The following is a 25,334-nucleotide window of genomic DNA, read 5'->3' on the forward strand; positions in this document are numbered from 1 at the left end:
GGATTGTGCTAAATATGGAAGTGAAATGAACACCCACCACAATCCCTGGATTCAGTTTCCAAGTAAGGCAGAAAACGGAATCCGTTGGGATAGTTAGAAGTATGAAATGACATAGATAAAATCAAACAAGCCCCAAACCTCCCACAACCGCATTTTGATACAAGCACTCAAGGTTGGATCAGTGTGTTTTTAAGATGGGTAAGCTGTATGGTTAAAGCACTGAAGACGTGTTGCTCAGTTTTCTTTCATCACCTAATGATATTGCAAATTAAATAGATAATTTTGTTATTAACCTCCCAAATCATTCATTTTTCTCAAATATGTATAAAAACTGACTTTGAAAAATACCTTCCACCTGGGTAAGTAAGTGAGTTACCGGATTTGAACTATCCTCATGATGTCTCTTAAGAACAGCATTTGGTTTCCGTATTCAAATGGCTGAAATAGCAACTCTGACTTTTCAGAGATAAGATCAATCACTGCATGTGACTGGCCAGTGTGAGGTCCATGAGGAAACTAACCCCTTCGTTCTCTTTACACTGAGCACAGAATATTTGTTGAGTAAATAAATGAGCAACAAATAATCGATTCTGGCCCAGGGTAGCCTTTCCTTGGTGGGAGTGCATTTTGCTTCCTGTCGCTGTGCCCCTCTTCCCTCAGAGCTCAGGGAGGCCAGTGACATGTGGTTGGGCCACCTCAGTCCCTGCTCTTGAAAACCTCTCTGAGGACACCAGTGTTCAGCTGAGTTACTCTACATACCCATTGTACCTTTAGATCCAGCCTTTTAAAAAGCAAGCAGAAGTCTAAATAGAAAACCAAGAAAAAAGTTGTATGATTACCTAAGAAAGAGCAAAGATAAATATGAAGGTTTCCTCAAAATAGAGCAATGCTCCAAAGAAAGCTCTTGCAAAGACAGTACAAAACAAAACAAGAGGGTAAAGGAAAAGGAGAAGTCCTTAGGGTAGGGGGAGGTGTGGGAAGCACCCTGAGTGACTGGACACTGAATGGGAAACAGCTTGCTCTGTGAGCAAGAGACAAGAAAAGTAAACCCACTTTAAAGTCTTTATTAAAGGTGGGCTCGGTACATTCAAATGTAAGAGAACCTCAGGGGTCACGGTCCCTCCAGCGGTGGGTGGTCCTGCTCCCTCTGGCAGAGCTCGTGGGGCTCCAGCTGGTGGACAGAGAAGACGCGATGCCCGTCCAGTCTCCTTGACCATCTAGCCTTCTGTGACCCGAGAGCTTCTCAGGATGGGGTGCTTCACACTCCTTGCAGAAGACAGAATGGTCCCTGGGTGGAGAGAACCAGCTTGGGAAACGCCATCTAAGAAGAACCTCAGAATCGAGCTGTCTTCCAAATTCCACAGGTATGCTCGTGAGCTCTCCCCGGAAATACCACCTGAGTAGTAACTTATTGTTCCGTGTGAGTGGAGTTCAAGAGAGGTGATTCCCGGAGGGGGGAAGGGCAGGGAAGGGGAGGTGATTGTTTCCCCTCACATCTTCACGGCTGTTCTCCCACCAATCCTCTGGTGCTTTGGTTCATCCGGAATAACGTGAAGTATCTTGAGTTCACAAGAGCCCTTTAAGAATACACAATTGCAGGGGCACCTGGGTGGCTTGGTCAGTTAGGCGGTTAGGCATCTGACTTCTGCTCGGGTCATGATCTTGTGGTTCGTGGGTTCAAGCCCCCCGGCTGTGCTGACAGCTCGGAGCCTGGAGGCTGCTTTGGATTCTGTGTCTCCCTCTCTCTCTGCCCTTCCCCTGCTCCCTCTCTCTCTCTCTCTCAAAAATAAATACACATTTTAAATTTTTTTAAGGTTTTTATTTATTTCTAGGAGAGAGAGAGAGAGAGAGACAGCGTGAGCAGGGGAGGGTCAGAGAGAGGGAGTCACAGACTGAAACAGGCTCCAGGCTCAGAGCAAGCAGTCAGCACAGAGCCCGACGCGGGGCTCGAACCCACGAACCGCGAGATCATGACCTAAGCGAAAGTCGGACGCTTAACCGACTAAGCCACCCAGGCGCCCCAATAAATACACATTTTAAAAAGTTTTTAAATACACAATTGTATTTATGCACTGGATGTTTCAAATTTTGAGCAAAGGGGTGTATTAGTGGGAGGTCTTTAAAACCATATAAACAAGTAAGACCATGAGAAGTCCATCATGACTTTTCCCAGATGGTAGATCCTGCCTGGTGGTGGTACTTATACCTGAGAAACCAAAGAGAATTAAGTCAGGCGTCATAGCCCACAAATGCCTCTGTTTCCCAGCAGCCCTTCAAAATCCATGTACTTGAAGCAACGCACCAGTGGGAACCATATGCTAGTATCATTTTTATTTTTTTATTAAAAAAATTACCACACACATCTTTGTCAAACCTTTGAAGTGGTAACTGGGTCAATTGTCATAAATCTGAGTTTTCAGATAGTGTAAACATTGGCTACATGGGGTCATTTAAATCTAAATTAATTAAGATTAAATCATACTGAACTTGAGTTCCCAGTCACACTGGATGCATTTCGCGCTCCAGGCTCCTGTCTGTCATTGGTGCTCTAGACTCCGTTCAGGTTTCTTTCAAGTTGCCCCACAGGGCGAATTCTCACGGGTGAGCACTCTTGTCCCCAAGGGACACCTGGCAGTGCCCAAAAGCATTTTTTTTATGTTTATTTATTTCTGAGAGACAGCATGAGCAGGGGAGGGGCAGAAAGAGAGGGAGACAATCTGAAGCAGGCTCTGTCAGCACAGAGCCTGACTCGGGGCTGGAACTCACGAGCTGTGAGATCATGACCTGAGCCGAAGTCGGATGCTCAACCAAATGAGCCACCCAGGCCCCTCTGGAGGCATTTTTGATAGTTTTGAGTGAGGTAGAGGTGCAGCTCAGCATCCGGCAAGGTACAGAACGGCCCTCAACTGCACAAGACTACCCACCCCAGACGTCAAGTGCACAGGTTAGAGGTCACTGCCCTACAGAAATATGGTCTTCACTACCTCTGCCAGTGTGTAAACTGGGTCAATATTTCACTATTAAGAATTACTTAGGCTTTTTAAAAAATATTTCTTCTCTCCCTGGTATCCTTCTGTCCCAAAGGATCATTCTATTCCTAGCTCACCATGAATCAGGGTGCTGCATTTTATTAACGTACATGGAGATGGCCACAGCAGTTTTTAATCAAACTTTTGATGTGTAAATCACATGGATCAATTTCTTCCATGTGAAAAAAAAACCTTGTGTTCCTGAAATAAAAAATGGATCTTAGTATATTTTTTTACTGAATCTACTACTGAATTAGTATTTTCTCCTGTTTAATCTTTACAGCCCATGAATGAATTTGGTCTATGGATTCTTTTTCCCTGTGTCTGACCAAATTTGGGGGTTAGGATGGTGCTGGCTCTGTGAAATGAATTATGGCCAAAAAAAAAAAAAAAAACCACTCCTATTTTGTCTTCTCTGAAAGAATAGGAAGGGACAGACGTGTTTCTTGAAAGTCTAAAATAATTGCCTGAATAGACGTCCAACAAAATAGTCCTGGATGAAGTGTGCTAGCCGGCCACCTCCAGGCCAGGCCAGGCCGTGGGGCCGGAGCCATGCTGGGCCTGGCGGGAAGAAGGGGGCCTGAGTGAGCAGGTGCTGGGCCGAGAGGAGGCGGCGTCCTCACCATCCCGGCTATTGGCTCCGAGAGGGCGCTGCGGTGAAGAGAAAGGTACAACAGCTAGAAACCCCCGTTCTACTCGTCTTCTCCGTGGCCCTCGTGTTGGGCTCAGAGCCCCTCACTGCTCAGGTGGTGAAGCCCCCTCACCCCGGCCCAGTGCTGACTGCCCCCTGCTCTGTGCACTCCCCCAGGGGCCAGAATCCGGCTCAGAGTCTCGTGACCACTGACATGGAAAGTTGCACAGGAGCCGAGTATCACCCTCTACCCAAGAAGATCGCCTGTATTTCAGCCTTATTTGGCCCTTCTTTGTGTTCCAATGCACTTTGTTGCTTTCTTTTTTCTATTATCCTCACTGCATTTTACATTCCCTTTTTCCTCATATTATTCCCGCATTATTGATTTCCTTTTCTTTGAACTCCTTGCCACTTACAGCCTTTACCGCTCAGAGAGTCACTGCAGTGAAAGGAACATATAATCCAAGCCCTTCATATTACAAACAAGGAAATTGATGGTTCCGGGTGTTTTTGTTATTTGCTTGAGATCACAAAACTGGTCTAGATTCACTCAGGCTTCTGACAGTCTGGCTCATTATTACTCCTCAAATGTGTGGATTTCATGTTGGCACTTAATCCTATATTATTTTTATTGTAATGTGATGTTAATATTCACATCTATAGGCAATTTTACAGTTCAAATATAACATATGCAGATAGATGCAAATGCAGATGCATATAGCTGAGAAATAATGTGTGTGATTCTGTGAAACAGGCAGCGGAAGTTTTAAAGATGAGGAAAGAGAAGTCCTGCGAGGTAAAACAACGTATCCAGATCACTGGTGCCATCACGCCCACACCTCTGCCTCCCGACCCTCTTTCCCAAGTCTGGGCACAGATGCAGGCAACCTTGAGGGTCGATCCATGCTGTGCGCCTATTCAGACGTCTTCTTTTAATATTTATTTATTTATTTTTGAGAGAGAGAGAGAGAGCACACATGTGAGTGGAGGAGGGGCAGAGAGAGAATCCCAAACAGGCTCCACACTGCCAGAGGCAGGGCTCAGTCTCATGAACATGACCTGAGCTGAGATCCAGAGTCAGACACTTAGCCCAGGCGCCCCTCTATTCAGCTGTCTTGCACTCGCCCGGAGATGGTGTGCTTACCAGCCAATCAACAAAGTACATGAACGAGTGGTTCAGTTGAAGACATGGCAACCATCTCGTTTTAAGGAAATTATACTCTGTCATTATTGTTCCACATCCTCTTCTCCATCAGCATGCACTCTATTTCTCCATTTTTGTGATTTTTAAGTTCTCTTCTTGGAAATACGTATGGTGTCCAAATCACTTTTCAGCAGCTCCTTGTGTTATATAAGAAAAGGTGATGGTAAGAAAAAGGACGACCTGTTTGGTTTTCTTAGATGTTTCCACCAGCACTCAGAGGCGGGGCCCTGCCTTCCTTGCGATGCGGAAGGAACAGTCAGGAGAAGGTGGGAAAGGAGAGCAAGTGTGTCCAGCCAGAGATCAGCTCAGCACGGGCAGCAGAGGGGTATGTGATGCTTCAGAACCAATGTGTATTCCTCCAGCCACAGATGAAATGATGTGAAGAGAGGATAGCTCTACTCCACATGATTAAAGTAATTGATGTGATATAAACATGTAATTTTTTGTTTCTTGTGACTATTTGGTATCTTGTTCTTTTCAACATGCTTAACATTAAGTAAGATCTTGAAACGCCTTGCACTTATGTTAAATTATACAATTTATATTGTATGACCTAAGCCAAAGTCGGACGCTTAACCGACTAAGCCACCCAGGCGCCCCTCACCATTTAATAATGAATGAAATGGTAGACTAACTCTATTACCTTATTACCTTGAAAGTAAATGGTGTAAATACATCAATTAAAATTCAGAGATTGGGACACCTGAATGGCTCCATAGGTTAAGAGTCGGATTCTCGATTTTGACTCAGGTCATGATCTCATGGTTCTGAGACTGAGCCCTGTGTTGGGCTCCATGATGACAACACAGAGCCTGCTTAGGACTCTTCTCTCTCTCTCTCTTTCTCTCTCTCTCTCTCTCTCTCTCCGTCTCTCTGTTCTTTCCCTGTTCTCACATGTGCGTGCTCACTCTCAAAATAAATAAATAAGCTTTTTATAAAAGAAATGCAGGGGCGCCTGGGTGGCTTAGTCGGTTAAGCGTCCGACTTTGGCTTAGGTCATGATCTCGCGGTTCGTGGGTTCGAGCCCCGCGTCGGGTTCTGTTCTGACTGCCAGCTCAGAGCCTGGAGCCTGTTTCGGTCTGTGACTCCCTCTCTCTCTGGCCCTCCCCTGCTCACGCGCTCTCTCTCTCTCTCTCTCCTAGAAATAAATAAAACATTAAAAAAAAAAGAAAGAAATGCAGAGATTAGAAGAGTAGACTAAAAAAACAGACCCCAACTATGTGCTGTTGCCAAAAACTCACTTCAAATTCAGCATTACAGCTATGTTGAAAGTGAAAGCACGGGGGGAAGATCCCATACAAACATTGACAACAACAACAACAACAAAATACAAATAATATCAAAATAAACTTCAGAGAAAATACAAAAAACAATCACTAGAGACAAGTAAAGACAGCACATAATGATAAATAAGTTAGCCCACCAGGGAGACATAAGCATCCCAGGTGTATCCACACCAAAGAACCCAGCCTCCAAATCCTTGGAGCAAACATGGTAGACCTGGAATGGGAAGAGGCAAATCCACAGTTGTATCTGGGGACTTCAGAGCCTCCACTCCCCACAAGCAACTGACAGAATTATTAGATGTAAAATCAGTAAGGACACAGAAGAGCTGAACAGCATGTTTAGCCAACGAGATGTAGCTGTGTGATAAAACACTCCACAGCAATAGCAGAGTACACGTTCTTTTTCAAGCACTCCCAGAATTGTCACCAAGATTGACCATATCCTGGGCCAAAATCAAACCTCAGCCACCATGAGAGGCATTGGTACCATTTAAGTGCTCTGATCATAATGGAATCAAGTTAAAAACCAATAACAAAAAGTCCACAGGAAAGTCTCAAACACTTGAAAATGAGTAATATGCCTCTAAGTAATCAATGGATCTCAAAAGGTTTGTCAAAGCAAATAAGAAATATAGAGAATTTATAAAGATAAAAATAGAATTTATAAAAATAGATGGGATGCAGCTATAGCAGCTTTGAGAGGAAAATTTATAGCACTATTAGTCTCAAATCAATAAGTTCCACCTCAAAAAACTATGACAGAAGTTGAATAAAATAAACTCTAAGCAAGCAGAAGTAGGCAACTATAAAGAGAAGACCAGAAACCAATACAATTTAAAAACAAGAAACCATAGGAAAAGGCAACAAAACAAAAAGCTAATGATTTTAAAATGATTAATAAACTTCCTAAGCTTCTAACTAGACTGACAAGAAGACAGGACAGGAGACACGAATCCCCAACATCAGGAACGAAACACAGAGTGTCGTTACAGATCCTACATACATTAAAAGAACACTAAAGAAATATTATGAGCCCTTCAGATTCAGTAATTCATCAACTTAGAAGAAAGAGACTTATTCTCTGAAAACTGCAAGCTACCAAACTCCAGACAGAATCTGAGTAATCTGACGAGCATTACACAATGGAATTCACAGTTTAAAACCTCCCCAGGGCGCCTGGGTGGCTCAGTCGGTTAAGCATCCGACTTTGGCTCAGGTCATGATCTCACGGTTTGTGGATCTGAGTCCCACATCAGGCTCTGTGCTGACAGCTCAGAGCCTGGAGCCTATTTCAGATTCTGTATCTCCCTCTCTCTGACCCTCCCCTGCTCACACTGTCTCTCTCAGAAATAAATTAAAAACATTTTTAAAAAAATAAGAAAAAACCTCCCCAAAGAAATCTCTAGGTGTGAATGGTTTTCCTGAAGAATATTACCAAACATGTTTAAAAATAATTAACAAGCTTACACAATGGCTTTCAGAAATTAGAAGTGAAGAAAACACTTCCCAACACATTGGAGACTTATGCTCACGCAAAAATATGATACCAAAACTAGACCAAAAAATCATGCACAAGAAAGAAAACTACAGACTCATATCCTCATAAACTCAGGCACAGAAATCCTCACTGCAGTATTAGCGCATCAGATCCAACAATGTGTAAATAGGATTACAAACCATGTAATGTATGACCACATGAGGTGTATTCCAGGTATTCAATATTTGAAAATCAATCCATGCAATACACTGTATCAACACACTAAAGGAGGAAATGATTGATCATATTAATAGATGCAAAGAAAGCATTTGACAAAATCCAACATTCAGTCATGATAAAAACTTCCAGGAATTTAAGAATGTGGGGGAACTAACCCAATTTGAAAAAGAATATCTAAGGAAAAGAATATCCTGCAGCTAACAGCACACTTATTGGTGAACGATTGAATGTTTTCTCTTTAAAACTAGGAACAACAGTGGCACCTGGATGTCTCAGTGTCCAAGTCTTGATTTTGGCTCAGGTCATGATCTCACAGTCAGTGAGTTTGAACCCCATGTTAGGCTCTTTGCTGATAGCACAGAGCCTGCTTGGGATTCTCTCTCTCCACCTTTCCCTCTCTCTGCTCTCTCTCTCTCTCTCTCTCTCTCTCTCACCCCCCCATCAAAATAAATAAATAAACACTTTTTAAAAACTGGGAACAATATAAGAATAGGTGCTTTTACTACTTTTATTCAACACAATACTGAAAATACTAGCCAATGCAGTTAGGAGAGAAAGAGAAATGAAAAGTACAAATTGAAAGGAATAAGTTAAATGTTGCCCAGTTGCTAATAACATAGCTGTCTATGTAGAAATTCCCAAGGAATCTTTAAATCTTATCTTTTGAGCGCGGGGGGGACAGCATCTGCATCTTTATCCCCACACTGGGTGGTTAGGCCTGAGACACCAAGTGGGATGCAAGGTCCACACACAAACATCAACACACAAACATCGAATATGTGGAAATTTGAATTGAAAACACAATGCCATTTATAATCACTCCCAAGGAAAATTAAATACTTAGATAAAAACCCAGCAAGAGATGTGCAGGATCTGCAAGCTAAAAATTCAATATCTTTATTAAATCAAGCAAAAATCTGAATAAATGGAGAGACATACGATGTTAGCGGAAGACCTAACACCACAAAGATGTTAGTTTTCCACAAATTGATCTATAGGTTTAATACAATTCCTAGTAAAATCTGAGTGAAGATTTTGTAGACACAGATAGGCTTATTCTAAAGTTTGTATAGAAAGACCCAGGCCCCAGAAGATTGGGGAAATCTTTAAAAAGAAGAATAACAAACATGGGTCATTCACTGGACATTAAGACTCACTTGGTAGCAAGAGCAACCGTGACTGTGATATGAGTTGTGGTATTGGATTAGGTATCAGGACAGACATATAGATCAATGAACTCGAATAGGTAACAAAGAACGAGGCCCACACAAATATGCCCAATTAATTATTGACAAAGGTGACAAAGCAATTTGATGGAAGAAGAGCAGCCTTGTTAACATATGGTGTTGAAGAAATTGAACCAAAAAATAAGCCTCAGCCCTGATCTCACACTTTGTAGAAAAACTGACTCAGAATGGATCATGGGACTCAAATGTAAAACTATAAATCTTTCAGGGGGAAAAAAATCAAAGGAAAACTTCAGGGTCAGGAACTAAGCAAAGAGTTCATAAACTCGACACCAAAACTATGAGGCATAGAAGGAAAAATTATAAACTGGGTATCTTTGAAATTTGTTTTAAGTTTTCTCTATGAAAGACCCCATCAAATGTATGAAAATACAAGTCACAGATTGTGATAAAACATTTGCAGACCACACAGCTGTCAGAGGAGTAGTATCTACAATATACAAAGAACTCCAAAAACGCACCATTGAAAAGAAACCAGTCGACTAAACACTGAAGAAGATTTATAGACGGCAAATAAGCTCATGAAAAGAGTTTCAACATCATTATCCATTAGGGAAACATAAGTTAAAATTGCAGTGAACTATCACTACACACATATCAAAATGTCTAAACCAAAAAGCAGGACAACGCCGGGCCCAGGGAGGGTGCAGGCCAACTGGATGTCACGCGCGCTGGTGCCAGCGAGACTCCGTTCAGCTACTCAGGACAACAGTCTGGCAGTTGCTTATGACCCTAAACATGAAACTACCATACAACCCGGCAATTTCACTCTTGGGCATTGATCACAGAGAAAAGGAGACCTAGGCTCATGCAGAAATGCCGTACATGAGTGTTTCTAGAAACTTAATAGCTAAATACCAGAATCAGCCCAGATGTCCTTCTAGGGGTGAATGGATAACGTGTGTCATCTGGTAGAACCCACTCAGCAGCACCATGAAGAAGTATTGACACGTGCAGCCAGGAGGCTGTGCCGAAAGACAAGGGAACACGTGAAAGGTGTCTCGTATATGATTCACTTCACAAGGGGCCCGGATTAACCAGAGGTTGGGGAAGCATGGGAGGGAGCGGGCGTCAGAGCCCCACGGCTGCCGGTCGAGGCTGTGACCTTGTCTGTGCCCACGCGACTATGAGGCGGGGCTGCAAGACGCCACCGCCAGCCAACTGGGTGGATGCAGGGCACACGGGGTCGCTCAGTTATCTCTCACAACTGCCTGTGTGTCTACAAAGTTTAATTTAAAAAATTCTAATGAAAGATTGAACTTTGGGTCAATTTATCAAAGATTAATTTGCCTTAAGTCAATTTGGGAAATCGCAATCCATTGATAAGCCAATTCCTAGATCCAAAGCCATCTCTGAAAGCCGGTTGGCAGAATAGCTTTTGCTGATCGACCGATTTGCCAAGTGATCTATTCACCAAGACTCACTGCTGTTAAGAACTGACAAAATTTATAGCATTTTAACTTTTACTGAAACTTCCAGATGATTCCTTCCGATTTATGCAAAATGTTAAGTTTCTAGTTTGAGCATTTTACACATGTAAAGGATTTTATAAAAACTTGTTTTATAAATGCAGGTTACCTTCTCTCTTCGAGGCAGTTTAAATTCAGTCTGCTGCCTGTATTACTTTTAACTTGGAAATGTATGTAGGAGACTAGGGAGAGAAGGGGGTGTTGTGACTTGTGGCCGAGCATCCCGGAGATGTTGTGGGTATCTGCACCCGTAAGCGTGCACACATTCCTTCCTCCCGTTTCCTCCCTCTGCCTGAAAGTCGGTGCCCCCCCCCCCACCAATCTGCAGTCTGCTGATCCCATGACCTCGGGCAATGTCCGGGCATGTCCTGCCCGAAGCCCTACTGCCTGCTCACACTTGACAAAGTAAACTGAGGCATGCACACGAGCACTGAGCAGGGAGGAGGTGCGCCCGGGAGAGATAGGCTCCGGGGCAGGTCTGTCACAGCCGAGCAGGACAGCAGACCCGCTGTGAGCCTCCGGGCCTTGGGGGACACTGCCGACTGTCACTAATCCATCTCTGCTCCCTCAGGGCCACTGTCCTGGGTTTTCGATTCTATTGATTACTTATAAGCTCAAAATGCTGAATGAATTATCACACACACCCCGCATACTCTAAACATTGTGTCTTCAGCAAAACCCAAATGCCACATGCCTTACAAGTAGCAGAAGAGCCCCTGGCTCAGCGGTAGTACAGCCAGGGGACCGTACGCTGTCGGGACGTCAGCAAACAGGCCTCCCGAGTTGCTCCCCCTGGGCCCCCGGGGAACCGCCTCTTGGGTGTCCTGCCCTTGGGTTATGATGTCTGCACCGAGCACGCAGGTCGGCCCTGGCCCCGCATCCCTCTGCCTTTGCGGGAAGGCGGGAATCTGGTATCAGGAACCCCAGGGCTTCTGAGGGAGTTCGCATTCGCGGGCCCGGGCACCTCTGACACGCCCAAAGGGCTTGTGTGCCTTTCCATCCCCTTTCCATCCCCTGAGCTGCTGTTTTCAGGCCGAGGTGCCCCCATGCTCAACCGCGTGACATCACCAGCACGTACTCAGCGCCTGTGGTCACTCGGCTGCAAGAAGCCGGCGTGCTGGCGAGGAAGGACGGAGCAGCGTGGGCCCTCGGAGAACACCCACGCGGGGCGCCTCCGGGAAGACCCGGCCACTTCCTGGGCGAGGTTCCACTTGACCGGACCCACTTGACCAGGAGGCTCTGATCCGGCAGCCGGAAGGGCAGACACAAAGTCCTCACAGCAGCCTGGTGTTTAGATGGATTCTCAGAAGCCTCACTGTAACTGGGGGAGAGGATTCCCCCGGGAGAGTGACAGAAGACGGAGGTCCCGCCTGCGCTGCCCTGAGTGATACCCCGGGGCCAGTTCATTAGACGACAGGCCAGAATCACCTGGGCCTAGAGATGTAACTCCCCCTCTGACTGAGGGGGGCTGGGAAACTTGGGGTGTCTGGGTCTCTACACTCCTCCAGCGCTCTCCATCTGACCACCATGACAGGCACAGAGCCCCATGGAGGTTTCCGATCAGGGACACAAGCGGTGGCGGTCGCTGCTTTACAGCTAAATAGACACCTGTACGCGACATCGGCCAAGATGAAGACGCGCTGAGGGCAGAGAAACCCGTGATCGGCCGTGACAACAACCCACGCAGAAATTCATGAATCCTGAGCTGGGTCCAGGCCCTGGACAGAAGGACATGCAGTCAAGAGGCATTGGTGGGGTCAGGAGGATCGGGATGGTGAGCCACCGGTAGATGGAACGTTCTAGAAACGCATCAGGAGAAAGGGCAGGGTAGACGGAGTCTCAACCATATACTCATATACTCAGTCTCCATCAGAGTCCTGACGGGAAATTCTGGCAAGCTTGGAATTGGGACGATCAGTGCAGAGAGGCCACAGATCGTGAGAACTTGGGCAGCTCCATCACCCCTCAGGGGGCCCCAGGTCTGCGAGCAGAGGGAGCGGGAAGTGGAGCTGGAAGGGGCGCCTGGGGGCGGCTGTGGACATGCCCTGGGGTCGCCAGCGGGGGGCGGGGGGGGGCCTCAGAGCAGCAGGGGATGTCTCACAGCCTGGAGGCGGGAAGGCCAGAGCCAGCAGGGCACGAGGTGGGGGCGGGGTCCTCGCGGGCTCGCCTGGCCCCCCTGGCCTGCGGACACGTCTCTCCAGCCCTCGCCCTGTGACTCGGGCCACTGGACCACAGACCATCCTAATCCGCTCCGGCCTTATCTTGGCTAACGACATGGCAGAGACCCGATTTCCGTTTCTAACTAAGTCACATTCCGCGGCTCGGGGTGGAGGAGGGTTGTGAAGGCAGGACGCTGCTCTCCCCAGCGCCCGAGGGCTGCTCGCAGGAGCGGCAGGGCCAGGCGTCCAGGCCCGCAGAGCCTGAGAGCTCAGCCCTGACGCCCAGTCTCCCTGCCAGTCCCTGCCCACGGGACCCTGGGTGGGACGTCATCAGACAACACAGAGGACAGGAGCTCGGGGAGGGGACCTGGGGGGGCCTGGGGAGGGGGACAGGGGAGGGGGAACGGGGGGAGGCCTGGCGGCCGGCAACACAGGACAAGGTGCCAGCGCACAGACATCTCAGCCTGCAGACCTAGGTCCTGGTCCTGGGGAGCCAGGCTGCCTCCCGACGGAAAGCCGTGAGCCCCCGTCCCGCCGCAGGGGCCCCCGTCCCGCCGCAGGGGCCCCCGTCCCGCCGCAGGGGCCTCGTGGGGTGCATTTGCTCGTGCAGATTCGGTCCTTCGTGCCTCTCGGCTCCCTGCTCGTGCCATGAGACGAGCCAGCTGCTCCCAGTCGTTCCCTGGCCTGAAACAGACACAGCGTTCCAGGGGGAGACGCTCCCATCCCCGGACCCGCCGTCAGGTGGCCAGATCCCAGAAGGCGGCTCCCCCCACCCGCCCACACAGGAAAGTTCCAGAGCTCCGGGAGGGGCCCTGTACTCCTCATTCAGACTGTGTCCGAGAGCTTCATTTTGTCCTTAAACCCTTCCCTCCCCGCCCTCCGTGAGCGGCTGTCCAGCGAGGTGCGCGGGGCCAAGTCACCCAGAGAGGGCCCGGCTTGAGGACCGCTGCGTTTTCACGTCCCCCTCCCCTAACGCCTTGTCCCCGTCTCACACCCGGAGAGGCCGTTTTCCTGAGAGCAGGCGGCAAGCGGCCTTGGCAGACTCTTCTCGAGGCTCAGCGTGGAACTTTGTGTCCAAACTGTGAAGCGCGGGCCAGCGGGTGGGCGTCAGCGCGGCCTCCACCTCGTGGGTAGGGTCTCAAGGTCTCGGGGGCCCTCTCCCCTGGGGGGTCCCCGCCGTCCTGGCCACCAGCCACGGCCGCAAGCATCCCTGGCTCTCTTGTAGAGTTTTGGCAAACACGAGCCCGGATCTGTGATTTGAGCTGTGATGGCAGCACATTAACATAGAATGTTCTGTCGGAAACAAGATGAAAATAAGCCTTTAAATAGCGATGTTTCCCAACACTGTGGAATGAATCCGAATCGCTTGCGATGGCACAGGGGACGTTTCTCTTGAGGCACAAGGAAGGGTCAGAGGACCCCCTCTCCCCGTTCAGCGTCCTGATGTCCCTCGACATATTTTCTTCTGTGTGTTCTATTGTGCTTTCTCCAAAAACAGTTCAGTTTAATAAAAATGTCTTACAATTACTGGATGTATAATATTGTTTATGAGAGGGAATTAAGGAAGACCTGATGTATACCGATAAAAATGGCATGTTAGGGATTTTTTTAAATTCTCAAAGAAGAAATAATAACAAAATTATGTCCTTCTTATGGGGGTGGGTGGAGGAAGAGGAGAAAGCAAAGTTAAAATAAAGAAAATAAAAATCCTATAATAACCAAATGTGCGAAAATGTGTTTTTTCCCCTTTTTAGAGAGGTGAGGTTTCTGTCTACAGAACTGTTTACAAATATTCAAGCCCATAAATTTGAAGAGAAACTGAATACAGAAAATTCTTGTTAATGCAGTACATTTTCTGGTAATTTTATAGTCCAATTTTCAGTGATTCCCCACAGAACGAATGCAGTTCAAAGGCAATTTTATAAAGTACTTTGCAGATAACTATTATCTGCTAATTATTAGAAATTGCATGTTGTTGTTAATTGCATAAATAAATTGTTTTATCTGAAAGCCATTAAAAAAAGGTTTGGTGTCTGAGGCATATATGGTTTTGATGTTCCTGTATAAAAACGTTTAACTGTTTAACTCCAAAATAATGACATGCTGCTTTTAAGACAATTTCTTAGACTAATGGGTTATGGGGAGGGCTGAGGGTGGGGGTCCCCAGACATGTATTTTACTTTATTTCTGTGTCATACTTCAACCGATTATAAATCCACATGGCAAGAAAGATCGCCAACGTTTACCAAATATATTACACTGATATCTACATAATGCTATATATCTTTCTTGAATCCTTAAAAGGTATTTATATAAACATTTCTCCTTTTTCCCAAACTAGTACTATTTTTTAAATATTCTGTTCTATGTGTATACTTCCCTCATAATTAGAAATAGAGGACTATATTTGTAGGGAGAGGAGCCTTTGATACGTTAAGAAATAATTCAGGGAAAGCAGAGAAGAAATACAGTCTGAAAGCGAGCTGAGGCCTGGGGAGGAGCCAGCTGCCTTCTTCCCGGGAGCCAGCCACCCCGATGCAGAGGACAAACACTGCACTGTGCTTCCACGGGAAACGCGTGGGCACGGAGGTGGCCCGACTCCACGTGTCCTGTGGCCAGACAGGGGGGACCACAAGGAAGATGTGGCAGCGCCGGCCAGTGGCCAGAGACCGAAGGGTGTGCTGGACAAGGCCAGGCCAGGGAGCAGGGGCGGACGCCCAGTGCGGATGCCTCGCCAGGAAGGGAGCCCCCTCTGGGCCTCAGTCCATTACAGATGAAGCTCTCCAGGAATAGCGGAAACTTGGCCACTAAGAGAAAGACGTGCCCAAAGGACAGGGCAGTGTACCATTTCAGTTGGCGAGCTGCGGGGCCAGCAGGGGCCGGCACCCGGGGGTATGTACACGGCCACAGAGCTTCGTGGTGACCCCTTTGTCACACAGAGGCTTCAGGCTCTCAGCACCATGAGCCACCGCACAGCCGAATGTGACCTTAATCCCTGATGACTTACAGGGTTGAAGTGAATGAATGAATGAATGAATGAATGAATGAGTGATTTGTAATCTTTCAAAACACATAGCGTGCACAGAGGGAATTGCCATCCCCCGGGGAGGAGCTCCCCACACGCAGACAAGCTTTCTACCACCATGTCATCTGCATGTCTTCTGTAGTTTGCTAGAGCTGCAGCCACCAAACACAGGTGGTGTCTCCCAAGCCCGCCGTCCCGGATGTGGATGCCGTCTTCCCTCTGAGTCGTCATGTGGTCGTCCTTCTGTGTATCAGTGTCCTGATCTCTTCATATAATAATGAGTCTTGCTGCATTAGGGCTGAGGCTAATCTCTTTTTAACTCAATGACCTCTCTGAAGACCCCACCCCCAAACATGGTCACATTCTGAGCCCTGGAGGTGGGGCTCCCTCATATGACCAGCCCACAACTGTATACACAAACGTTTTCAACTATAATTTCTCATCCTCAACAATATTTGTACACCCATCCCGCAGATATCTTATTCTACTGTGTGATTGATTTTGGGGTGTCAGCAGGTAGATGGGCTGAAGCCACTAGAGTTGACAGAGTTGCCCTCAGGATGCACAGAGGGCTCGTGTTAGAACGCATCTGTGTCTAACTCAGCGTGGAGGGTTCACTGCGGAGCACATGGGGGAGGGGGTCCTGACCGGTGTCCGTGACAAGGAAGAAAACGGGCTGAGAGGAAGAGGGGAGGGGACAAAATCTGCACGGAAGACCCACCATAGGAGCCCTCGAGGGAGAGGAGCTGCGGGAAGAGCATCTTCATTCATGTTTCCCTAGACACTCTGAGTCAGTGGTAAGAATGATTGCCAGGCTCGTCAAGAACCAAGTTAGTCATAGGCCTTCAGAGCTGCAAGGTTGAAGCAAAAGTTACACGGGGACTGAACTCCAAGACCTTGAGATGAGGGAGGGGAAAGTGCGAAGGCAGAGGGAGGGGCCCCGGCCTCTGTCAGCTGACTGGTGTGTAAGCGGCCCCTCCTGGGACGCCCCAGTGGTGGCTGAACCATCACACGTGCTGCTCTTACCTGGGATGAGTTACCAGTTTTTCATGAGTGGAGTCAGCAATCGGGAGAACTCACTTCCTAACTGCGTGTGTGTAGTTCTGATCCCGTTGCCAAGCGTCCACTTCCAGCCTCGCAGGCACAGAGACAGAACGCTGAAGGAGCGACTGCGAGGGAGTGAGTGACTGCATTTCATTGACTGTAGCCGCGCAGGGGACAGCCCAGGGCCCCGCTGATGCTCAGGTCTGTAGAGGAGGGAAATCCGCTCAGCGGTTCTCCACCGCCCTAGGCTCGACATCAAGAGGCACGTCAGCTGCCAAGTAAAGGGGTGCGCTCGCGGCATCTAGCAGCAGCCCCCATGTCAGTGCAACGAGCCAGTAATGCCAAGGTCGAGAAACTCATTCCAGCACTTTATAGGTGAGACGACGCGTGTCTGGAAGGGTAGGGTTTCAAACGGCTGCAAAGCCAATATCCCACCTCCCGGTTCTGGGCTTTTTGACATGAAACAAACTTCTAGCTGCTACTTCAAGAAAAGGTCAGAACATTTTAAAACACCTGTTGGTGTGTGATTCACTCTTTGACCAGATATCAAAACTCGTTTCTCCTGAAAATTCCCTCTTCTTTTGGATTCCTTGAATACCCACTCTTGTTCTCTTCCAACTTTTCTGATTGTCCTTTTATCCAGGCTCTGCTTTCTCTGTTCCCTTTTAAGTATCCGTCCCTACCAAGTTACGTACCAGCCTGTCTTCTCACCTGACTGCATTCTTCATGAAGATCTCACCTACCCCGTGGATAGAGCTAACATTTGTGGTAGGAAACCATTTTCAAATATTAAGCAGTGTTTTCTTTACACCTTTGCTTTTTTCCACCTTCGGGAATCTGGTCCAGATGCGTGGATGAAGCAGAGGGAAAGCGATTCTAGATCCTCGAAAGCCTGGCTTCGTGGGGAAGACGGCAGCTTGAGGCAGGAAGAGATGGAGCTCCAGATGGGCATTCGGGTCAGGAGAGAGCTTCCCCTCCCTTCTTAGGTGGAGAGGGGAGGTTGAGAGGGTCCAAGAGGGGAAAAGAAGCCAAGCCAAAGCCAGCAAGCCCAGGTCTCACCTCTGCATGTCCCCCGAACATGTCCCTCGGTCCCCGTGAGATGTGCACCAGTCAAAGTAGAGCTCGTTTCCGGTAACAGACGTGACTCAGCAGTGCCATGTGTAAACTGCCTACTGAAGAGCAGGTAGAGCCTGTGTTGGGAGAGACTGTGTGTGCTGCAGGGGTGCATGGCTTCACGCATGGCAGACCCCACTCTGTGTGCCGTTCTCCTGTAGAGGCGCCCCCGGGGCTCCGAAGGACTCTGGTGGAAACGTACATGGGTCGGTGGTCACCACAGCCGTGTTCTGGCAGGATGGAGGCCCCAGGATGATGTCGTGGCTACTAGCTCCCCTCTCAGTCTGCCTGCCCCCCTGCATGGATCCTGGGCCCCCTTCGTCAGACATTTTCACTGATGTGCACAGAAGAGGGAAAGAGTTAGGGCCAGAGGATGTAGGATCCTCAAGTCTGGTGGTTAGTTTCTGGACCGTGCCCAACTCCTAACCCCTCTGAGATGCCATTTTTCTCCTCTGTGGATGGGTAGTAATGCCTCCATCACTGAGTTATTTTCAACATGATGTATGTGAAAACCCCAGCTCAGTGACTGGAACATTGTAGGTGCTCCATGTAGTGTGAATGATCATAGTGTGAACTATCAGAGTGTGCACAGTGTGAACTATCACCATCGTAGAGTGAACCATCATAGTGTGGCCTTTCGTAGTGCGAGCTCCCCCGGTGTGAACGGCCATCATGTGTTCTATCTGGGCATTACCTACCATGGTGTGATCTATCGTGGCATAATCCACTGTGTGAACTGTTATAAGGTGATTTATCACGGTATTTCCTATGATGACATGATCTAGGTTTCCTAGGATATCAAATACGTTCTATGACAGTGTGAATTAGCATAGCATGAGCTTTCACAGGGTGGTTTATCCGGGTGATCTACCCTGGCGTGATCTATCTGAGCATGATCCACAATAGCGTGAGCTTTCACAGCGTAAACGATCATTGCTCTATCAGGGCATGCCCTAGCCAAGTGTGATGTACCTCAGTGTGAACTCTCACAGGGTAGATGATCATAGTGTCAACTCAAAGGGTAAAATATCATAGTGTGAACTCTCATAGTGTAAAATATTGCTTTTACTCAAAAGTCTATAGAACTCTTAAACTCAGCATGTTTAGGACTGCTGTATGTTTTTTCTTCTATCTACATACCTACTTTTATCTACTTTTCTACCCTCTGCTTTCATGCAATTAACAACATTTTCTACTCAGTCACCAAAGCCAAGACTGAGTCATCCTATATTTTCCTTTCTCCACCACACCCCTTATCCCAACACCCATGGAACCTCAGTGATTTGATACATTCCTTTATGCTGTGCAATACAGTCTCTCCCACCTGACACCATTGTCGCTGCTTTATTACCACTACTTATCACTACTGCTTCGGGGACAGACACAACCATTCTACAGCCGGCTCCGTCCTTTCTGCCTTGCCTTCCCTGGATTCAGATTCCTTCTCTAAGGCCTCCTCACCTCCTCCCTGCCACAGATGGACACGCCTTCCTCATGCATCACAAAAACTGCTTTACACTAAATTCTGTTATCTTGTCCTCTGTCACAGCTTTGCTAAGTACTCGTCTGGCACGAGATGTAATAAACTACTTACTTAGGACTCCCTGGATACACCTTGAGGCTCTTGCACACATCCCTTTTTTTGTCTTCTTTCCCACCTCTATTTTCAGGCCAAGCCCACATTTTACCTCCTCTGTGAGCCTCTGTGCCCTGCTTTGTCTGGCCAGAGAAAGTACTCAATACTTGCTAAATTAATGAGAAAATAAGTAAGTGGATAATTTGAGTGTTTTCCTTGGTTTTGGAGTACACCTTCTGAGATGAGGGAACGCTACTCTCTCAGCATTTCAAGGGGTCTGGAACAGTCTCTGAACAAAGCCAGCTAGAAGCCACTTCCCAGGGCAGGCATCACCCTGGCCAGTAACATAATCTATCATAAGACAGACTTGCTATTTGACCTTCAAACAAAACACAATTTTCCCCAATTCAAATATTTGCATCAGTTGATATACAAAATTTTCCAATATAATCTAATAATGTGAGATGTTATGAAAGTATGTTAGAGACAATGCTGGTGCTAAAATATGAGGAGAGCTTACTGTTTGAACATCTAACATTAAACTACAAATTATGAAAAGTGTCTATTGCTACACACCTTCCCTCTGTGCCACCTGGACTTATTATTTCATAGATCGAAGATTGTGAACTACACAAAATTACTAAAAAACAATTTCTCAGATGTGATTTTATCTGTTGTGACATTGGGAAAATATAACAATTGACTGTGTCTACTTTTTTTCTGAAGCTCTGTTATTTGAGTTTTGTTTTTTCCCTAGGATTTGTCTGGAAGTTGTTACAAATTTTATCAAGTGCTGTGACATAATCTTTACTTCTATCTGTTTTCTTTTAATATGACTGTGATTTTCTATTTCTGGTCTGAAACTCTTGCATCTTTCTCCTGGTTTATGTTTAGCTCCAACCATGAACTTCTTACTTCATGCTTCTCCATCTCTCTGTCAGTCTTTCCTGTCTGTCTCTTTCAACTCTACCTCTTGACCCCGTTGACTCATGGCTTCACTTATCTCATAGCTCCTGCTCATGTTTCCTCATGTCACTTGAATTCTTTTCAATCACTGTCTGTGCTCCTTTCTTTGTGTTTCATGATCTTACCCCAAAGGCTGGCTCTCATGACGTTGGATATCAGCACCCGCTGTAGGGGTCCCTGGTAGGCAGTCTCTCTCATTGGCCAGCATAGGAACTATGGCCTTGATTCAAGATCTGATTGCTATCCTAATCGATGATTATTAGGGTAACAAGCCACCTAGTAAAAATCCACGGCAACCAATGTTGAAGGCAAACACAATAGGCTAATTTTCTCACCATGGGGCTGGGGGCATCCAAAGCTCGCAGCACAGAGAGCAGAATACAAAAGGTCGCCATTTCCTCACAAGGCCATTATCTTTGATTCAAGCTGGGGATTGATCCAGATTCTCTGAATAAAATGTAGAGGTTTACAGAACAGAGATATGGTTTGAGCACGTGGATGCCACTCACCTCCTTCCCCCAGTAACTGGGTTAGAAGGAAGAGAGAGAAAGGGCTTCTCTCTTCACTGTGGGTGCACAAGCTTTCCAGAACTGCTGTGGCAAAGAACCACAGACCAGGTGGCTTGGAAAACAGTGCAGAAATCTATTTGCTCACCGCTCTGGAGGACGGAAGTTGGGGATCATGGTGCTGACATCTCATTCTGTCCAAGATGGGGAGAGAAGCATCTTCCTGAGCATTGTCTCAGCTTTCGGTGACTTCCGGCAATCTCTGGTGTTCCAGGGCAGGCAGAAGCACCACGTGACCTTTGTTCACACCTTCACACAATGGCTTCCCTGTGTGCACATCTGCCTCCATGCCCAAATCTCCTTTTAAAATTACGTCTGTCATTGTGGCTCAGCAGCCTACATCTAAACTCATTACACCTGCGGTGACCCCATTCCGAAGCACAGCCGTATCTGCAGGTAAGGGGTATCAGATGCAGCATATGGACAAGGGCAGCAATTCAGCCCAAAACAACTGAGTGGAAGAGATGGATACAGATTGAAACAAACACAAGACACCTTTCAACAAGTTGAGCATCCCCAGTGATGGTCACAGGCTCCTTTGGCTGATACAGGACACATTCAGATTCCCTCATCACTCGCTTCTAGACACACACCTGAGCCGGCTTACTGGGTCTAACAAGGCACCGTCACCCACTTTGATTCTGAAAACAGATCTGTTTCGTGGCTGCGGGAACCCCTAACACAGCCACATATGTGGAAAGTGCTGGCAGGATGCCACCGCCTCTCCACATCCTTTCCACTGTCTGTGGGGTGCTGGTGCATGGTCACGCCCACTCCACCCGGCACCGTGTCCCTCCCCAACCTTCCCACCCTCTTCCAAGCAGGCACTGGCGTCGTTTCCAATGTCTTCCCCTCACAGGTCTGAATATGTGCACCCTCTATTCTTCAAGTGTGTTCTTTCTCACACTGAACCACTTGGTTTGTGGGGGATGTTTCTTTCTAAGCAGAAAGAAAGGCAACTTCTGGCCCCACAGCCAGTGGTCACACAATCAGTCAACCTCGGTACTGCTTGGCCGGGAAGTGGCACCTGCATTTGTTTTCTTATCCACAGGGTGTCCAGCATCTTGATAAGTCCCTAAGCCAGGAAGTAAACTTCCATTCAGTTGAGGGCTACACCATCAGCTCCCACATACTGCCCTGTCCACGAAAACAAAATTGCCAATGACCCACACCCCACCCAAGGGACAAATGAGGAAAAATAAAGAGTAACAGAATATTGACAGAATAGGGTCCTTCCTGGTGACCACATACCACTAACAAATACCTGGGGTTTTGTAAACCATGGGTTTTTTGGCCTCTTGTGTATTTTCTGTTAATTTTTTTTTTGTTTATTTGGTTGTTTGCTTGGTTTTCATTTTTGTTGGGGTTGGGTTGGATGTGGGTTTCCTTTGGTTACCCAAACACAAAATGTAAAGGCAATTATCTCTTGGTATGCCTTAACTGAAGGTAAATTTCATTAAAAAAAAAAAAAGTTATTCTCACTTAGAGTATGAGACCGCTGCCTGCGATGCCGCTTGGTGGCCTAACAGATATGGTGCAGGGGACCCAGTCTGCAGAGTTCATCCCTTTTCCTTATGTGTCTGGTTGTTCTTTGTAGACAGGGCTCCCAAGTCTCTGGTCTGAAATCAATAGACAGAGCACTGAATGGTGCAGTGACTTATTATATGATGGGAATAAGTCTCCAATAGATATCCCCAGGGATTTCTGGAAAATCAAGTCACTGGAGGCACCTCGCCCCTGTGGAGACCCTCACAGTGGGAAATGGGATCCCCGCAGGATCAGAGCGAATTTCACACCAGGCAAAGGGGAGCAGGTTGTTGACGTCCTCTCCTGCCACATTAGCCCACTGTCCCGGGCTTGGGCAGTTGGCTGTTGGCATGCTGCGATTGCCCTGGGCCTGGCTGGGCATCGACGAGCCCGACTGCCAATAAGTGAAACCTGGAACCAATTGGCGTGGGCAGCAACTTAATGTCAGGGCAGCAGAGGCACAGATGGGATGCAAAACTCAAGTCGTAGAAGTCAGTGGGGAATCCAAATTCTCCTCTCCCACCTGCTGATGGGCATCCATTCATGCTCACAGCCTTACCCCAGACCCCGCTCTTCCCAAATCTTCGAGGTGAGGGTGGACGGAGAGATAAGACAGGCCCCTGCCTTGAGAGCAGGCAGCCCCACCCTCCACTGCTCCTAGAGAGAAGTGCTGCCCAGACCCCTCCTCTCTAACCAGGGATGCGGTCAGCCCCACGGGACACTCACTCACACGCTGTTGCAGAGTCTCCCCTTGTGAATGTCAGAATCCCCTCTGACAAATGATAACATTTACATTTATCTAACCCCAGTTGCTCAGAGCCAACACCCTGAGGACCTCCACTTCCTCACCCTCGCGGCCCATCTGTGTGGGCTGTCTCATGTTGCGTAACACTGTTTACCCTTTTCTCAAAGTGCTTTGCAGTTACAGAAACTCTCCTACACACGCGAGCCATCTGGACTGCCGCCACGGCGTCCTGGAGATTCGTGGTGAGTACGCGCCCCGTTCCACGGTGCACCTTCTGCAGACCACACGCTTGTCCGCCCTCCAGACTCAACTCTGTCAACAGGAGGCTGGACTGACGAGGCGCCATGGGCTCAAGGACAAACCATTATTTACTGGGGCCACTGCTGGGTCTGTAGAATCAGCTCCGGGAGAGCTCAGGACAGCCACCCAGGCTGGGGCAGGGAGGTCCCACCGGCCATGCAGCCAGACAGAGGCATCTGGGGACCCTGAAGGCCTGGCCATGGCCACAGAGCTCTTCCTAACCCACGTGCTGAAGACGGCAGCCCCCCACCCCCCGAGGGAAAGGCAGCTCTTTCCCCCACCCTCCGTAGATGTTCCCGCTGAAGGTGGAAAACAAGCCACGGGGCGTCCTCTGCTCTGCATAGAACACAGAACAGCCCAGGGTGCAGAGTGGCCAGGACTCCGCTCCCATCTCCCACCGCACACTCCTGTTCACCCAACTACACCATCCAGCTCTCGGGGCCCTAAAGGGATCTGATTTCCATTAACATGTTTTCCTGCAGGGCTGATAATTTCTGTGAGCATTCTCTCCTTGGAGGCAGTGGCCAAGCCTAAAGTTTCTTGTTTTATGAGATCTGTTGAGATCACATCTCAAGGGGGTATGTGTGAAGGTGTCAGTCAAATTGATGAAAGAAAGGACAAATTCATTAATTAATTCACTCCTGAGCCGAGTTCTCGCATGCCAACCTTAAGCTTAGAGTGGATTTTTATGGTTGAGTTATAAATCCCTCACAAGTGGGGTCTGAATAGACAAGCTGTCAGAGCTTTAAATGCCACGGTATTCATGGGTGCTGGGGGATGTCGTAAAAAGGGCGTCGACTCGTTGCCTCTTGGGCGAACTCAGATTCAGACCTTTGGCAGATATTCCAAATGATTATAGTTTAATTACCAGACCATCCAGTGCTAACTCCAGCCCCATATGTCTCCGAACCAACTGGTGGGCTTGAGTGCCACTTTGAGACAGGAGCCAACTCCAGGTTGACGTGACCTGTAACATAATTACACGCACCGCTCCGTCTGCGGTAGCGGCAGCGGGCTCTGCACGGACAGCTGGACATCCGCGGTCACCCTGCGCCACAGAGGCCACCGAGCCTCCATCCCCGAGCTCTGCTCCAGCCCATCCCGACGCACCGTGTGGGGAGAGGGCGGGCCGTGGGCCCCGCACCGGCCAGCCTCCTGCGGGGCTGTGTGTTTGAGGCCTGGCCAGACCACGGCACCGCACAGGGCTCTGCTCTGCCAGCGAGTGCCGTAAAGCGTTCTTCACTCTGGTTTGGTTGGGCCTCAGTAAAATGGAACAATCAGCACCTGAAAGAAAGGGTCTATGCCACTGTGCCACGTGTTTCCGGAAAAGCCGTGCACAGGGCTACACGCCCTGGGGCCTGCTCCGCGCTCTGAGTCAGAATATGCCAGGGCCTGGGCACCCTCACTCCACCCTTCGTGCCTTCGCTCCGTGAAGAGTGCCACCTGTCCTGTCCCCGGGCCATCCCAAGCCCCAGAGTCACCGGCACGTGGAAAGGCCTAGCGGACAGGTCAACTAAACAGGACCAAACACAAGACAGTGCGTGTGCAGACAAGCCCTTAAGTACTGCTGTGACAGCCCTCTCCCCAGCTAGGAGTTGTGTCAGGACAGAAGGAATGTTTCACGCTTGCTTACCTCTGTCACAGATTGTCTTTGGCCTAAGGAAGAGGCCCCATCTTGGACTCCAAGGAACCCTGATGCTGTCTGTATTTGGAGCCCCTAAGGCGGCATT

The sequence above is a fragment of the Hyaena hyaena genome, unplaced genomic scaffold (genome assembly GCF_003009895.1).
Source record: "Hyaena hyaena isolate Hyena2069 unplaced genomic scaffold, ASM300989v1 scaffold_267, whole genome shotgun sequence".
Lineage (NCBI taxonomy): Eukaryota > Metazoa > Chordata > Mammalia > Carnivora > Hyaenidae > Hyaena > Hyaena hyaena.